The sequence below is a fragment of the Talpa occidentalis genome, unplaced genomic scaffold (assembly GCF_014898055.3).
Source record: "Talpa occidentalis isolate TD23 unplaced genomic scaffold, MPIMG_talOcc4v2.1 talOcc4.6, whole genome shotgun sequence".
NCBI lineage: Eukaryota > Metazoa > Chordata > Mammalia > Eulipotyphla > Talpidae > Talpa > Talpa occidentalis.
Genome location: NW_023604972.1, coordinates 91,025,679 through 91,040,130, shown reverse-complemented (window position 1 = coordinate 91,040,130; position 14,452 = coordinate 91,025,679). Strand labels below are relative to the sequence as shown.

General features: G+C 40.6%; 1 long non-coding RNA gene across 5 annotated transcripts in view; it reads right to left on the bottom strand.

Annotated features, from left to right (window-relative positions):
* Positions 1–11,439, bottom strand: part of LOC119261191 (uncharacterized) — a 57,945-nt gene extending 46,506 nt beyond the window's left edge. For 4 of the 5 annotated variants that reach the window (XR_005128958.2, XR_005128959.2, XR_005128960.2 and 1 more), the window contains exons 1-2: positions 11,297–11,439; positions 3,263–3,359 (exon numbers count right to left, since the gene is read on the bottom strand). This is a non-coding gene — a long non-coding RNA (uncharacterized LOC119261191). Of the gene's footprint in view, positions 1–3,262; positions 3,360–6,981; positions 7,086–11,296 lie in introns of all 5 variants that reach the window. The other variant, XR_005128961.2, reaches the window with a different exon arrangement.
* Positions 11,440–14,452: the final 3,013 nt, after the last annotated feature.

Genomic DNA, 14,452 nt, shown 5'->3' with positions numbered 1-14,452 from the left:
ACCATGAATAATTCAATTAGTTATAGAAATATTTAACTTAGTGAACCTTTCAAGGCAGAATACAGTGATACCTCAGGAATACCGTATCCCCTGCCTGACAGCATTTTATTTTATTTTATTTTTTTAAAGATTTATTTATCCATGCATACAAGAACTGTGGTAGAGGCCAGATGCATGGCAGGGTGAGAGGATTCACCAGCGACAGAGCGGGGAACAGAACAGGCAGACTGACCGAAATACACTGCTGAGGGGAGCAGCGAGCGAGACAGGAGAGGTCTGTCTCACCATGTGGGATAATCGCTGGCTGGCCGGGATCAAACCCACGCTGCAGAGGCTGCGGACAGCTTTACAGTGCTGTGCTCATTTGCCTGCACCACCAGGGGAGGCCCCTGACAGCATTTTAATCTTATAAGACAAGTTACAAGAAGCTAATGGTAGCTAGATTCATGCTTCAAATATTAGACAGGGTTATATAAATATATGTTTGAAAAAGCCTCAAAGAGAACAAGCTAGTAAAACATCTCTTCATTTTGGGAATAACTGGTTTGCACTCTGACACAAGCCAGTACTGTATTTCATATATGAGAAGCATGGCAATAATCAGACATGCTGTTTAACAGATGCTATTCATCTGGTTTACTGTATGAGTCTTCACACTTTCATACTATGTTTTTGAGGTTCTGGGTCTGGCTAATGGAGTAAGTATACTCCACCCTATGAGAATGGCACAGCCACTCTAAAAAATAGTGTGGCCATTTCTTATAAAGTTATGCATACGTTTATTTATACATGACCCAGTAATTTCATTCCTAGGTGTTTGTAACAGAGAAAAGAAAACTTATGCTTACATATGTACTTGTACATGAATGTTTATAGCAGTTTTATTTATAACAATAAAACCCAGAAACAACTCTAATGTCCTTCAACAGGTGGCTAGACAAATAAATGTGATATACCCATACATGGGAATGCTCACAGCAATAAGAAGAGAGAATTATTGATAGACAAAATAAATACTGATGAACCTGAAAGGCATCTTGCTGAGTGAAGGAAGCTAATGTCAAAAGGTTACCTACTAAATTATGGCATTTATATGACACTCTCAAAAGGCAAAATAATACAGATGGAGAACATTGATTGTCAGGGGAGGAGTGGGTTTGACTACAAAGAGGCAGCATGAAGGAATTTTGTGGGTGATGCAACTGTTGTGTATTTTGATTGTGAGAGTGGTTATATGAATCTATACATATACTAAAATTCATAGAACCATATGCCAAAAAGAAAGTTAATTGTACCATATGTTAATTTAAAATCTAAGTGAAGTAAAAAAAGTAACTGTACCAGAGTTTCAAAGTTAAAATAAGAATGCACACTTGGCAATCAAGAGTATTACCAATGTGTTCTTTCTGGGTAACTAATTTTGCAAAATAATCAGATAACAACTTTTAGCCTTAGACATATTCCTTAAGTCTCATAAACATATACAGCCTATTCCATTCCACAAAGCTGGAGTGCTTTTGGTGCCAAATTTTAAAAAGGGGTATTTATTCATTCTGATTCTGTAATATATCAATCTACTTGCCTCCACAACCAGAGCAATAAAATATATAGCGAGGAAGTGCCCACTGGTGAAACAAAAAAAACCTCTCATCATTATCAAGTCTATGTTATGTCTATGATTGCTGACAAAACCAACAAGACGAAATGGTTTGAACTGACTTCATTCATCATTTAAAGATTTACTGAGCACATGCTAAAGTCAGGCCCTGTGAGACATGAAGGTAAAGCAAACTGAGCTTTACACTCCAAAGAATCAGTCCAGAGAGAAAAGAGAATATTACTGTAGGAATCTTGGAACAGTTTAATTTTAAAAATCATGATCCAGGGACCTCCCTGGTGGCACTGGGGTAAGTATCAGCACTATTAAGCTATCAGCAGCCACTGTAACATGAGTTCTATCCCCAGCCAGGGAATTAACCCACATGGCACAGCAGACCTCTCCCGTCTTACCCACTGCTCCCCTCAGCAGTATGTTTCAGTAGATTCACCTGTTCTGGTCCCCACTCTGTCTCTGGTGAATCCTCTCACCCCCCACAACTTTGTCCTATACGCCAGTTCTTGTATGCATAAATAAATAAAATAAATCTTAAAAAAATAAGAATCATGATCCATTGAAATAATTAAAACAGAGAACTTCAGTCAAAGTCTGTCATATTTTACTGCAACTGGTAATGCTCAACATGATGTTGGGTTTTTCTAGCCCAGGTCATTTCTTTGTGCCATGGTAAAGTAGCAAATAAAGGTGAAAAAAGTAGATGGAAAAATCCTCATGGTGGATTTTGTTAAAGAGGCAAATAATCAGCATTATTTGTGGCTAACGCATAGACTTCAGACAAATCAGATTCAAACCCTGTCTTTACCCTTTCTTGGATGTAACCATTCCAGGTCTCAGGCTCCTTATCTATAAATTGGTTATTATAGGGCCTCCCCTGGTGGTGCAGCGGTTGAGAGCTGGGCTGCAAAGCTGCCCGCGGCCTCTGAAGTGCCAGTTCGATCCCCAGCAGCCAGCGAGGGTCCCAAATGGCATGCAGACCTCTCCTGCCGCACCCACTGCTCCCCTCAGCAGCTTATTTCATCAGTCTGCCTGTTCTGTTCCCCGCTCTGGCTCTGGTGAATTCTCTCACCCTCCCGCGCTTCTGACTGTACCCAGTGCTTGTATAAATAAATAAATAAATCTTCAAAAAAAATTTAAATAAATAAATAAATTGGTTATTATAGTGATACTTTCCTAGCATTACATAGAATATATAATATTATAATAACACTTTTCTCACACAGTTGTGGGTGGTGGGGAAGGGTAAGTCTAAGACAATACCTAGTGTATTGTAAATAAGTCACATATATCAGACTTCACAGGGCAAAGTCAAGAATTAATATCCCTGAGGCTAGGTGGCATCTATCTGCAATGCTGCATGTTACACTCTGGGAAACCACCTTATTCCTACAAATGCAAGCTACTCTGGGCCTCAGGTTAATATGGGAAAATCAGTGAAAACCTAAGTCCAACAGATAATGGATAAACAATTTAGTCACAAGTACAAAGAGCAGATAATATGTATATTCTCTAAAGAAATCCTACCAAAATGAATATTATTCATAAAAATATTTTATGTGTGTGTAAAGCAAAGATAACATAAATGAGATTTATCTCATATATTGGTTGTGCTCCAATCCCTTCTACTCCCAATGAAGAAGAGCTTACCTTATCAGCAATATCCACCCTGGCCTTGTGATTCAGCAAGGAATCCAGCGCAGACAAATGACTCACCCCCACTGCAAAAGAGGGCTGTGTGGTTCATCTGAGGAAACATAATTTGTGTTTTCAGTCACATCATTACTTTTCAACCTTTTAAAGATTCCTATTTCTTGAGTGGCCAGAATTTTTTTTAATCAGCATTTGTATCTGGTTTATTTATTTACTTTTTACAACTAGTGAGTATTGCCTATAATCTTACCTTCATCTATTAGCTGATAATAACACAGAAATTGGCAATTCACTAGAAGATATGCCTCAAGCTAGAATCCACCGCAGAACTTACCATGATTGTAACAATACAATTGACTTCCAATTAGTAAAAAATGTATTCCCCTCCCCCATACAATCATCAATAACAGCAAATTGTTTCTGCTTAGAATATACTGATAATACATAACAAAATTTTTCCTAGATATTCAATCCAGATATAATCTTTCTTGTGTAATTTTTGGACTGTAAATTTTTTTTCAAAGATTTATGCACACAAGAACTGGGGTATAGGCCAGAGGTGTGGGAGGTGAGAGGATTCACCAGAGACAGAGTGGGAAGCAGAACAGGCAGATGTACTGAAATACACTGCTGAGGAGAGCAACGTGTGAGAAAGGAGGGTCTGCTGTGCCATGTGGGTTGCTCCCTGGTTGGGGATCGAATTCGTGCTGGATGTTTTGCTCTTAAGTAAAAACATTTATATTTTTTCCCATATTCTAGATGCTAAAGCTCTCAAAGAAGGTACTTGGACATGGATTTACTATTCTTTGTCTCACATAAATAATTTATCATAAAGATAGAAGAACTGTTTTAATTAAACATCTGATTTCCTTAAAAATGTATCTAGGACCTCCCTGGTGGCACAAGGGGTTAAGACGCAACTTATAAAGCTATCCACAGCCACTGCAGCACAAGTTCGATCCCCAGCCAGGGAGCTACCCACATGGTGCAGCAGACCTCTCCTGACTCGCCCACTGCTCCCCTCAGCAGTGTATTTCAGTCAATCTGGCTGTTCTGTTCTCCATTTTGTCTCTGGTGAATCCTCTCACTCCCGACACCTCTGACCTATACCCCAGTTCTTGTATGAATAAATAAATCTTTAAAAAAAAAATGAATCTGGTGACAAGCTAAGTTTGACAAAACATGAGCTATCTTGATATTGCCTGCTACCTAGAGCTATGTTCTAGTATGTCAAATTTGGATTCCTAAAATCCCCTACTAACTTTATTTGTGGATAAAGATGCAAGTCAAAACAGTATCCAAAATAATTCAATAAAACCACTTGCACCTTTTTTTATCTCTATCATCAAAATTTTTAAGGAGTTCTACAAGTAACCATATCAACATTTGCTGTAAACAGAACTGAAAGAGGTGTTATAAGAGAGTATAATTCATTGTGAATTTATAATAACTTACCATGTCGAATGTAAATGCCCTAGATTCTATTAACTCTTCAAGTACTTTCATATGAAAACATGGCTTTAAATATAAGAAAGTTGTATGAGGAAAAAATCATAATGATTAAAAAAAAATACACTGGGAAATCTATTTCTTGCCATTTGGAAAAATGATTATTGCTTTACTTATTCTGAATAAATCTAGATACTATATTCAACAATCCTTGCTTATATCTTTTCTTCCCCTTCCTTCTTCTTTGTTTCATTTCTTTTCTTTTGACTCTTAATTATTATACTGCAAATTTTGCTGTTTTCTGACGCAGGCCATGCTACTCACGCTGTCTGACAAAGGTCCAGGCATGGGGAAGATTTCTGAAAAGTCAGAAAACTCGATAGCTGGCTCCTGCTGCTTCCTTTCACTTGTTGGTGGCAGTTATTGAAACTATGGAAATTTTCTATAAGTTTTAGACTAACACAATGAATGTTGGCATTAGTGCCCGTAATGCACACTTCCATAGTTTGAGAAAAGCACCTTCTAACATGAAACAGCTCCCAACAACTCTCCGCGTCCTTCAATTTATAATTCTGTTACTATGAGTAACACTTGAGTTCTTTAGCAAGCCACGCTTGATAGAGCTCTTGGAATCGAGCCTGGCAAAAGTCCCCCCATACAAGAAAGCCCCTGAGATGCCCCAGGAGGCAAAGAGGTCCGAGAAAAACACACCACATACTGTTCCCATGACACCGGGACCCCCTGGTTCTATATAGGAAATAGAAGGTCGCCCGCGATTTTACAATGCCAGCTTAGCCTTGTTTTAGTTACCCAGCTTGGCTGCTTGAATTACATTGTGTGTAGCACCTGTTTCTACTTTTCGAAAAACATACATCACCTAAGAAAACATGTAGCCATGTTAATGTAACCAAGCAACCAAGTTAATCATATACTGGGAAAATTAAGAAAGGGCTGGGCACTGATTGATAATCAAAAATAAGTTCTGAAACAATGTAAAAGTGAAATCACATGATTGCATGATGTAATGATCACATAAGGAATTTCTAATGTATAAATAAAGGCCCGCTGAGATTCTCAGCAGGAGATACTTGCACCCTATCAAGTGTCTGTGTCTCCTCATTTCCCCTCCCCTCATCCCTCCACTTCCCAGATGCCGTCTCATCCTTGCGGAAACCCGGCCCTGGTCGGAGCTGGACTCCAGCAGTTTTCTATTCTAGATGTCTATGGACCATGAATGCTATAGATACCCATAAATCCCCCTGAGCACATGCACACATACACACACATGCACAATGGCTAAACATTGTTTCATTGCATGTAATGCATGACTTCAGTTTCTGTGACCTCACTGCCTGGGACAGATCCTGTTCCTTGCATAAACTGAAGTTTATACACTTTAGGGAGACCTCTTTAAAGCCAGAATCCAAAAGCTTAATCGATTGCATTAAAATGTCTTACTTTTCCAGATTTTAAAAAATCATATAATTATGGGAACTTGTTGCTAGAACCCTCCATTGCCTTGCAAGTGACCTGTACAAGTAGGGGCCCTGAAGCTTAGGTTTTACTTAGCATTAAATCCACTTCTGCCATCTGCTCCTTTAACCACTCCACAAACTGTGCTAAGCAATTGGCATAACTCCCAACTTGTTCACTCTGATAAATCCTGACTTAAGGGGCTACCAGTAAATCCCCACAAAACCAAGCAGTAGGAAATCCACATTGGTGGAACAGACTTCTCTCCAAAACCCAGGCACTTGAAGAACAAGTAAATAAGAGCCAGGTTTCAGAAAAGCAAGCCCCTCCCAACATGTACATGAACTATATTTCAAAAGCAGTAAATGAAAACACACACTCATCTTTGGATTTCAAATTCGGAAAAACTCAACCACAAAGGAAATCACTGGAATGAAAACAACTGAAGTTGTATAGCAAAGGATGTTCTTTCCAGAATGTGTGAGGTCAAAGTGATCCAGGCTACAATCCAGGCCAACTTCAGGCCTATGACCTTGACAGTTGCCTTTATTGGCCACCCACAGACTTTGCACAGATGTGTCTACAGACCCCATGCACTTCCCTCTGATAAGATGAATGAAAACATGCAGGGCCTATTCCATGGACTCACCCCACCTTAAGCTTAAATATTCTGGATTTAACAACAAAGGATTTCACCCAGCACAATCACTTTTATTTTTATTATTTTAGTCGATCTCTGTAAACCCAAGCCACCCTTAGAGTAATTACTTGCTGCATTTGTGACTTCTACTCACATTGTTCACAGCATTAATGTTAACCTTCCTTCCAAACAGCTTCTCCATAAGATGCAAATTACTGCTTTTAGCAGCATTCTGGAAGCTTCTCTCATTTGGCAGTACTGAAAGCAAACATGCAAGCATAACTTAGGGAATGTAAGGGTAATGAGGAGAAAGAAAACCTCATGTGGCAAACCGTGTAACTCTAAAAATTTGAAACCTTAGCTTCAAGCCTTTCACATTCTGCTATTCTGGACATGGGAATTTTGCTTCAATATTTCATAAGGCTGTGGCATCGAGGTTCCACTTTCTCCTCACACATCAAGTGTCTTCACACCCTTAAAAATATTCCTGGACCCAAACAAAACATTATTCCCAAGGACCACCCTGAAGTCAGCAATGTAGCATCTGGCTCTAGCAGGTCGGAGGGTAGCCATGGGCTTCCCAAGGGAGGTTGTTTGTGAAATGTTTGCACAAGGTTAGACAGGGAGGAGTCCAAATGCTCCATGCAAGCTTATAGAGATAAATTATCGAGATAAAATTGTTGTCTGCTTAACCCTGTGCAGATGCCAGGCCTTCAGAAAAAAACCTTAAATGCAGCATAATATATAAAAATATACAAAGGAGTAAAGGGATTGCATATGTTTCATTCTCATTTATATGAAAGGAGATAAAAGTAGGCTCATAACTACTATAAACATTACATATCATACACATATACCTATTCACTTGGTAGGTTTTACTAACTAGCATAGAAAGGATTGTAGCCTGGATCACTTTGACCTCACACATTCTGGAAAGAGTTTATTGTCATGAAGGAGAGCAGGAGTCTGAGGGACAACGCCAACATCAGGGGATCAAGAACTGGGAATGTGTGAAATCAGTAAGAGACTCTCTCCAGAAATGAAAAAGCCCCTAAGAGAGGTTCTATAGATGTGTTGCCACGTAGTGTTTCTCATACCTGGCAAAGACTCTGGAATGCTGCTAAGTCCAGTCAAAGGCCAGGGAGTAGTATATTTATGGGAGATACACTCATTCATTCATTCATTCAATCACCTGAATCCCTTTCTTCCTTTGTACCCCTACTCTTCTTACCATCTAGGACTTCAGTAATCACATGGATGATTAATCTAATATCTTGATCTCTCAGTTCTGACTCCCTTTAACAATCTTTCCCTTCACTTGACTTCAGCCACCCAGCTTCATGGTCTTTCCCTGATTTGATCATCATCGAAAACTACACTGTCTCTGCCACCTTTAAGAACACCATTCTCAGACCACCACCTCATTCATTCAGCTAACCTGCCCCATTTTTCCATATAGAATTCTGCAACTTCTCAAGTCCTCCAATCCACTGCTCTCACCCTCTTGCCATATGATTCAGCCTTCATGGGGGTCCTTACTTCCTTCTTAACCATTTTAGATTCCATGATCTATCTTTGTAACCACTTCCATGCCACTCTCCTCTCTGCAATCTTCCTCCATCAGACTAGTTGATCAGAATCCTCATTCTGAAATTCTATCTACCTGTTCTCTGCTTCATTTCTGCACCTAACAGCTAAATAGTGCCAGAGAAAAACATACGCACATGATGTGGTAGACAATGCTGGTTTTTCTCTTGTCTGAACACATGAATAAATATACACCCCAATCTGGATGCATTAAGGTGAAGTCTATCCAGCAAGCGGAAAGCAGAAGGGATGGTGTGTCACTTCAGGGCTGAATCAGTAAAACACCTCTGTGTTACCCTCCAGGTCCTTCTTCCCGTGTCTTTTCAACCTGGACTAATAATAATAATACAGACTAATAAGAATTATGTGTATCTCATCCCAATTCTGTGTTAAACTCTGTGTAGGTTGGAATCAGTCATGGTGGAAATACTACACAAAGGAAATTAGAAAATTCTATGAATGAGGACTCTCCTTCCTGAAGAGATGATAGTTAAACATTTACCAACACATTACTTCCTATCGTCCAGTTGGTAAGTGACAGAGCTGAGATAAAGACCCACATAAATTACAAACACATTCATTTTCAGGCCAGCTAAATAACATTCAGACAAGGATTTTACTATATGTGCTTTTTGGGGGTAATGAATTAGATCAGTAAGTATTAAGTAATGGAATAAAATACAGATTGCAGAATTAAACCTTCACAAATATGGCCAACTGGTTTTTGACATAGGTTTGAAGGCTTTGACAATGGAGAAAGGACAATAGTTTCAACAAATGGTATTTGAAAATTGGACATCCAGATGAAAAACTATAAACCTTGATATAAATTTCATCTTATATAAAATTAACTCAAAATAGATCACAGATACAAATGTAAAACAAAACTATAAAACCTTTGGAGGAAAATGCAGGAGAAAAACTTCAGTTGGTATTAATCAAAGAATTCTTATACATAGCACATAAAAGCATGACTGTAAAAGGAAAAAAATGATGAACTGGACTTCATTAAAATATAAAAATTTTCGGGCCTCCCCTGATGGCGCAGCCGTTGAGCGCTGGGCTGCGAGGCTGCCTGCAGCCTCTGCAGCGCTGGTTCGTTCCCCAGCCGCCGTCGAGGGTCCCACAAAAAATAAATAAATAAATAAAATTAAAAATAAATAAAAATTTAAAAATTTTCTCTGTGAGAAGTACTACTAAGAATAAAAAGACAAGCTGCAGATTGGGGAAATATATTTGCAAATCACATATCTGACAAATGACTATATTCAGAATATATAATATACAGAATAGATATTTAGAACTCTCAACACTCAACAGTAAGAAAACAAACAATCCAATTTAGAAATAGGAAATAGACTTCACTGGAGCACAGAAGAAACAAAGAGGATACACAAATAGCAAAAAAGCACATGAAAAGATGTTCAACATCACTAGCCATTAGGGAAATGTAAATTAAAACTACAGAGAGAAACCCATACACACTTCTTAGAAAGACTAACATTAAAAAAAATACTGCCAATAACAAATTTGAACTTCTTTCTTAGGGTCTGCTTACTGCCTTGACCTCATTTAATCTCTCTTTCACTCTCTAATTCTCCAACTAGGTATGCTTTCAAATCTATCAGTTTCATCCCTGCCTTGCACTTGCATGAACTTCCCATGATTGGTTACTTCCAATCACCCAGGTATTTGTTTCAATGCACTGTCTGCCTTGACCACCACATCTCAAGTCTTCCTGGGTGTGCCCTGTCCATGTCTTGTCACTCTATTTCATGGCCTCCACAGCACTTACCACTACCTTAAACTATCTCACTCATTTATTTGCTTACTCCATCACAACCGGAGTGAGTCCCACCAGAAGAGGTGTTGTCATGCTCTCTTGGCATCACCACATCTAGAACACATCTAACGAATGGTAATCCCTTGAAAATATTTCTAGAATGAATGGCTAGATGAACTAATTGCATATTACAATCATGCATTGCTTTATGACAGGATACATTCTCAGAAATGTGTGGTAGGCAATTTCATAGTTTTGTATATATCACAGAGAGTATGTTATTCTGCAAACACTACTTCTCTGTTTTGTTCCCAATGCAATTCAGGAGGGCACCCTGGAGGAGAAGCTGCATCATCTATGACTTCTTATTTGCTCCTGTAGTTACACTGTAGTATGTGCTGTAACTGGGCCTGTGGTCACACAAATGGTCATTTATGCCATCCGTGTTGACCTCCGCCTAGGATATGTTACCCATGGCTGTATATTAAGGAACTGGGGCTGGTCTTTAGGAAATGAGGCCATCCCAGCCACTGGCTTGGATGGAGAGTCCTGTTAGCAGGCTATACCATTCTCAACCTTTGAAGACTCTTCAACATTGTGCCTCAGTTTATGTTATCTCCAAGGCATAAATGATCCATTCCATGCTTTTAAAAGGCTTAAGTACACTAAGATTTAAAGTCACATAATAAATAAATACATGAGTCAGGACAGAGGAGATAACAGCACATAAAACTCCTATTTGCAAAAAGATTTAATCACGTCTTTTAAAATACTGTTCTAATTTCAGAAAAACTAACTTTCCTTCCACCCACGGTGTAGGTTTAACCTGAAATAAAACATCCTGAGAAATGTGAACCAAAACTTGAGTGAGGGTGGAATTCAAAGGAGAACAGCCCGCAGCCAACAGCGGGCGCAGGGGCAAAGGAAGGGGACCCTGGCTGACTCCTCCTGCCAACTCCCCACAGGGTCGGGAGGCCCCTTCTGAACTAGTACCTTCCACCCGGCCTTCATCCACAGCCCACCTGGCGCCGCCCCCTGATTTTCCAGACCCACCCTTCTCACCCCTCATCACCTCCGCCCTCCTCAAGCCCGCACTCACGCAACTAGTGGCCCAGTCACCTCCTCCTCCTTCTCTCGAGGCCCCTCCCGCTTCAAGATCCGGAACAAGCCGCTCCAGGGCCGGCGCCGCGCCTCTGGGGCGGCCAGAAGTCCTTCCGCAGCCGCCGCCCGGAACACCGAGCCCCTGGGCCGCCGCCTGGCGACCCGCGGCTCACCCGGCGGGGCCCTTGGCCTCTTCCCGGTCTCCCGACACCCGCCGAGCGCCGGGCGGGCCTCAGACTCTGGCGCGGGGTGGGGGCGGGCGGTGGGTCCCGGGGAGGAGGGCCGGCCGCCCTCTCCCGCCTGGTGCCCTGGGCAGCTGGCTTTTCTCCAGCCTCGCTCTGACCGAGCGGGCAGGCCTGCGAGGGGCGCGCGGTGACGTGGTTTGATTTTACCTGAAATAAAGGTGCTAAAAATACTTCCGGCTCACACCTCAGCAATCCTTGTACAGTCTTGAGAAATATCGAGGTTGGATTTGAACCAACACTGTTAGAACTTCAATATTAAATCATTTCTAAATGAGTTTCCAGAATTTTCTTTGGACTAAAGCAAGACTCAATTTCTTGTTGCAAAAGTGTAAACCTTAACTATCCACTTTTTGCAGTAGTAATCTATTGGTCCCCATCTTGGCTGTTATTTCTTTCTTAGAGATTTGTAAAATAAAGAATTGATATAATGACCCATTGTACCTAACTAAAATTTAGTAATAATGTGGAAAAGTAGAATATTAAAAGATAGCCAGGATCTCTCCCCTGAATTCCTAGCAATTGCTTGATGAATAAATTACGAAACAAAATTAAACTGTGACACATCTCATACCTTTGGATGGTCTCAGAGGTCACGATGGAAATATTGCATGTTCTAGGAGTGAAAGAAAAATTGGGGTCCCTCATAGAACAGAACTAGAGCTGACCTCAGAACTGACTGATCGTGTGTGTATTATGTTGTACGTCTAGGTCTGAAAGAAGTTGAAATTAAAAAAACTTAAGAAACTGAGGTTAGAATGAAAGGGTTAATATTATTTGCCTCTGAATTATCTTCTGTTTCCCTGTGCTGCATGTAGACAACCAGAAATAAGCCACTCACAAATTACCTCGAGCTTGTCGGGGGAACAGTTCAGTAGTATGGCTCGCTTAATAAATAGAATCATGTTTCTAACACTCATTATTCTATTTGAGTTGTTTTGAACAACTGTTAATCCAGTTGTGTATTACAAAGCAAAAGTGATCAACTTTAATTATACAACAAAAGAACAGTTTTTGCTCCAGGGAAATAAATACCACTTCTCTGTGAAGTTCACTAAAATTCTATCAACACCAGGTACTGTTCAAACATCACTTACCTCTCAAAATGGTACATTAAAAAGGAAAAACTAGCGCCAAGCATCAGGAATGGTTCTCAAAATGGAATATTTCCTCAAAAGGCATTTTTGTCATCTTAGACTAACAGTCATATTTTGAAACTTCTTCCAAACACTTCCATGTCTTCCCCAAAAGACATACTAATAAACATTTATAAAACAAGCAATTATCCAATGAAGGGAAAGAAATACAATTCCCTCTTCCTAGAATGTCCATCTCTTACGGCCCTGCAGGCATCTAGCCACATACATCAACCCCACCCTGTCTTCCCAAAGAAAAAGTAAAATAGTAACAGGGCCTCCCTGGTGGCACAAGGGGTTAAGTCTCAGCACTAGGAAGCTATCTGTACCACCAGTTCAATCCCTGGCCAGGCAGCTAACCCACATGGTGCAGCAGACCTCTCCTATCTTGCCCGCTGCTCCTGTCAGCAGTGTATTTCAGTCAATCCTCCTGTTCTGTTCCCCATTCTGTCTCTGGTGAATCCTCTCAACCCCCCAGCCCCCCACAACTCTGGCCTATACTCCAGCTGTTGTATGCATAAATAAAAAATTTAAAAAAAGAAAAAGTAAAATAGTAACAGATGCCACTCTGTGGCCACATAGTATTTATTCATAGTCAACAAATGATTGTTAACATCTGCTGTTAGACCACATCATTCATACTTGCAATTCAGATATCAGGGAAAGAGAACCCAGACTCTCTAGCTCTCTACAATCTAGTTAGAGATAGCAAAGAATGTTTCAGCCTTCTTAGAAAAATACTACAGTTACTAGTTTTTCCAGAGGGCAGGGGACCTTTTCCAGAAGGTAGCCTTGGGATGAGTTGAAAGGTGAGTAGCAGGATCTGGTGAGAGAGGACAAAGCTGTATTCAAGCAGTATTTTCTGGGCAAAGGGTGCAACTGGACACAAAGAGGGGGAAACAGTTTGGTCTATTCAGGACACTACTAGCTATGCAGTGTGACTTGACTGGCCTTGAAAGCTAAGCCAGTGTTTGGTGTGCGTCATGAACAGTGATATGAAGGAATTAGCTTAGACCAGCTTGCAGGAGCCAATTGTTAAATTTTTAACGATTTTGTGAGCTGTTTGATACGTCTGCCACTTGAAATCTGTTCTGTATTTACACCACAGAAATCATACACTGAAAATCAGCTCCCCTCTTCTCTAATGATCCTTCAGAGTTGAGAGCTTCTGAAATCTTTTTGCAAAGCCCTGCTCTGCTGTAACATAAGAGTGACATTATGAAAACTCTGTTTACGGCTAATCTACAAAAATTGCATAAGATAATTTAGAAGAGGAAAAGCTGAGAAATCAGTTGGAAGGCCACTGTTTAGGCAAGTGATAAGGGCTTGACAAAAATGAATGATAAGAAATAGATGTTCTCGGGCCTCCCCGGTGGCGCAGCAGTTGAGCGCTGGGTTGCGAAGCTGCCCGCAGCCTCTGCGGCGCCGGTTCGATCCCCGGCTGCTCCCCGGCCACCGGAGGAGGGTCCCACATGGCGCGCAGACCTCTCCAGCCGCCCGCTGCTCCCCTCAGCAGTGTACTTCGGTCCTTCTGCCTGCTCTGCTCTCCGCTCTGGCTCTGGTGAATTCTCTCACCCTCCCGCGCTTCTGACTGTACCCAGTGCATGTATAAACAAAAACAAACAAATAAAGAAAGAAAGAAAGAAAGAAAGAAAAACATGCCTCTATATAAAAAAAAAAAAAAAGATGTTCTCAAGGGACCCTGTAAATTCAATAATAGATACAGAGTTTGGAGAGGTAGAGATGGAAATGAGGGGAAGGATGAGTTAAAAGGTA